Here is a 4,073-nt window from a genome sequence, read left to right on the forward strand (position 1 = left end):
CTTCTGTCATGGTTCCGAGCAGCTGTGTGTAAGAGTGTATGACTCCCTCCCCGCCCTTCTTCACGTCTGCAGTCGGGGGGTCACTTTTCAAAATAGCCTCACCCCCTGGCCTCCTCTGAACTGAGAGCAGTTGTCGCCCTGCGTCCGCAGCTCATTGTCCAGACTGGAGATAATTTGATTAAAAAGCACAACTGTCGGAGCGTTCACTTAACTCATGGCGCGAGACTGAGCTGAGGGTCAGACGATGCATTAAAGATAATCGGTGAAGAATCAACTCCGTCTTTTGGAAATCCCTCCAATAAGCTGTCAAGATTGTCTCCAAAACAAAGCACATGGACGACACTAAAACGCTTTAGTGACGAGGAAAACAGCACCAGGGTACATTTAGTGGGACGCACATGAGGTTCAGGGTTGGAATCCAAACTGGGTCCTGCCATGTGGACTTTGTCAGGCCTCTAGCGAATGCATGGGTTTCCTCCTGGTACTCCAGTTTCCACCCAAAAACAGAGGATAATTGACGAGTCTAGGGCGTATCTGTACGTGTGTCCACCCCATGACCCCCACAGCCCTGTTTTCAAGGGATGCTCTGCTCTGCTTTTCAGGTCAGAAGGGGCAGAGCCTATCAGTACTTGGGGTGAGACTGAAGTCACCAATTCAACTCTGCCTGTTTTTGGACAGTGGGAGGAAACCTGAGTGCTGGTGGTGCTGTGAATAAAAGGACGAATGAAAATACTTTTTTGTACTGATTGTTTTTCAATTTCTATACCATATATATGCCATCAGTTTCTTTTTCAGTCAGTTTTTGATCCCACCTTTTTTACCCTTTCTTTTATTTCTTTATTGCAACTTTTCTGGTTCACTGGTTTTAGGAGGTTCACGAGTGTGTGCCACTCCACCATGTCTCTCTCATGAAATCACTTCCAAATCCTTTCAGAAAACCTTTGCCAACTTTTTTTTTATATGAATTGTTTTTATTTTCTAATTTAAGTTTTTCAAACGACCTAAAATGAGAATTTAGACATTTTTCTGTTCAATATTTCATCTCTGGCCTGGGAGTCCTCTTTATTTTTACTCGCAGACATGAAGATGGTCTCAAATATAATTGGGATTAAGTGTCCTTGGCTGTGTGGATTAGGCTCCTCGTGAAAGGAAACAGCTGAGTTAAATAGATGTGATACTAAAAAGTCACCACTAGGTGTCACACTGTCATTTAAAATCACATTTGCCTTTAATTTACAGGAAAAATACGTCCACATTCAGCAGCTCCGTAGTGATAAAACAAGGTGTTGTTTTTCCCTCTTCTGTTCCCATGGCAACAGTGTGGAGGCGCAGTCAGGAATGTAAGAGTGCGAAATGTTAAGTGTGTGTTGAAGTGTGTGTCTCCATCCTCCAAAAGTAGTAACAGAAGGAAACAGCTGCAGAGCTAAACCTCGACTCACAGGCAAATGTTCCAGCTGCTGCAGCCGGTGAGTGAGTGAGTGAGTGACTCATACAAATGTTGCTTTCAACTGACTCCTGTCCGTCTGACCTTTGCCCTCAGCCTGCTCCGACTGTCTCTTTGCTTTCACCATGGTCGGAAGGTCTGACGTCTGGTAAACCCCTGACCTCATCCTGCCGCCACGGCAACGCAGCTCCAAGGCCACACCTTCCCACTTTCTGTCCAACTCTGACCCTTGAGATCCCCGTCTGACTCGCCTGCCGTCATCAGGATTGGAGCCGGCGGTGATTTTGTCGATGTCCAGGGCCTGCTTGGTCGGTCTACGGTTGGAGCGGGACGACGGTGACTTGGATTTGCGTCGAGAGCGTATGGGAGGTCTGGGTGGAAGTGGAGGAGGAGAGGAACGGGCCGATGATGTGGTCCTTCGGTTAGAAACTCCCGAACTTCCTCCTCCACTTTCCCTTCCTCTCCACCTGTCTCTTCCTGAGGAGAAAGACGCGACTGAGAAGATAGACGGAGACGACACTCACTGTCACGGCAAACACTCCACACTAGAGGAAAACACTCAAATATGCTGCACGTTGAGTCTCTGCATGTGTGGGACATGTGGGAGAGCGGAGTCAGATGATGGCGCTGCAGCACGCTGCCACATATGCAGGGAGAACATGCAACACAGCAAAGAGAGTAGAACACACGTCTCTATATTAGCTTCTGCACTCATCTAGTCTGCTCCTACTCCAACATTCCTGTACTTTATGGCACTGCCATCACAACGTAATAATTTAATTGATCTGTCTTTTGAGTTTCATATGTGAGGTCTGACACCTTCTGATGACGTTGCGCTAGTTTTGCGCTGGGATTTTTTTACGTTTTCATGACCACATGACACTTTAAAATTAAAGCTGTTGTTACACATGAAACACTGAAGTCCATAAAAAGATGAACCTTATGATGGAATCCAACCTGTATGTCGGCGTTGTCACTTGTTTATGATGTCACGCTATGCATGTCTCATAGTTGTAAATACAGTACTTGTGGAGTAACAGTGTAGTTGTCTGTCAAAAGTAAAGCAATACCCAGAGTTATGTTGAGTTATCAGGTGCCATGGAGATAGAAGAACTTCAAGTGAGTTTCGGTTCCACTGTTAAGTGACGCTTCACGGTGCATGTCTGTACTTAAAAGGTGTGAACTAGCAGAATGCGATGATGAAGGTTATTGAATATAATGTGTAGTTCTTCAGATATTTCAAATCTCTTACGTTGCCGGAACCCCCCGGGGCATCCAGACGCAGTGATAAACAAGCCTAGTCTTTTAACAGCTCTATCATTTTGTTGAAAAACCCGCTCACGACGCAACACGTCATTTTTCTCTCTCTAAGAGCAGCCTGAAGATGTAAGCAGGAGATGGAGCCATCTACAGCGAGGGCTTCGCTGCACTCTCCGGGACCTGCTGGTCGGCCAGCGGATGTGGGCACTCATCCCAGAAATGAGACCCTTAATTGAAAATAAACCAGATCAGCCAACGTGTCGCAGGATTTCCCATGCAATTACAACGGAAGCCACACTGGTGCCATCACACTCAGAAGCTCCTCATTGTTTTATCAGAGATCTAACACTTCTTAATTCAAACAGGAAACCAGTGTATTACACACTGGTTTCCGATGGATTAAGCTGTATATTAAGATTCATTTTACAATACAAAGGTGTGAACACGTGTGTGTGTGTGTGTGTGTGCCTGTTTATCCAACTTTGTATGAGCCAATTCTTGACATAACACTATCCTTGTGAAGGCCATAAGACTTTGAGGGGACATCTGCCTGGACCCCATGACGTTAAGCCAAACCTCAAGAGGCTGGGGAAAGGGTTATGGCAATGAGAAACCTCACAATGTCCCTATAAGGACAGAAATTCAAGTGTGATTGAATGTGTGTGTTTTTTCCATACTTGTGAGTACCAAATCTTGACAAGCCACCTTCCTGTGAGGACATTTTGGCTTGTCCTCACAAGGGTTAGATGGTTAAAACGCTAGTAAAATTAGTTTATTACAATTGGGTTTCAGTTTGGTTGAGAGTCCTGGTTAAGGTTAGCCATGTGTTTTAGATGGTTAAGTTCGGGGTGAGAGGCTGCGGAAAGCATTATGTCAACGAGAGGTCCTCACAAAAATAGTGAAACAAATGTGTGTGTGTGCAGGAAGGAAACAGAGGACAGTTTTGTTTGGGGCTTTCAAAGAGCCCAGCATGATGAAGCTTGCCTAACAAGGCGCGGAGCAGAAGAGAACCCATGCATATCTAATTGCCTGGTCCCTTTGTACCCCAAAACAAAAGACCTGCCCCACAGACACACACTGTGGAGGACATTAGTGGGTAACTGATGCATTTCTATCAAGCGTCTTACACAGCAGACTTCACGCATGGCACAGCTCCCTTTTAATGATGTCATTATTAGCTGCTAATTTTAGCATGATGCGTCGGGGTTGAGCGTCAAAGTACATAAATTGTACTCCATCATAAAACAAGGGGAAGACGATAACAAAAATGGGCTACATAAATGAGCTCATCACATTCCAACTCATGGAACACAAAGGATTTCCATCAGTGGTGCTGCTCAGCTATCGTAAAAGTGTTGACCCAAAAACG

This window comes from Synchiropus splendidus, chromosome 2, assembly GCF_027744825.2.
Source record: "Synchiropus splendidus isolate RoL2022-P1 chromosome 2, RoL_Sspl_1.0, whole genome shotgun sequence".
Classification (NCBI taxonomy): Eukaryota; Metazoa; Chordata; class Actinopteri; order Syngnathiformes; family Callionymidae; genus Synchiropus; species Synchiropus splendidus.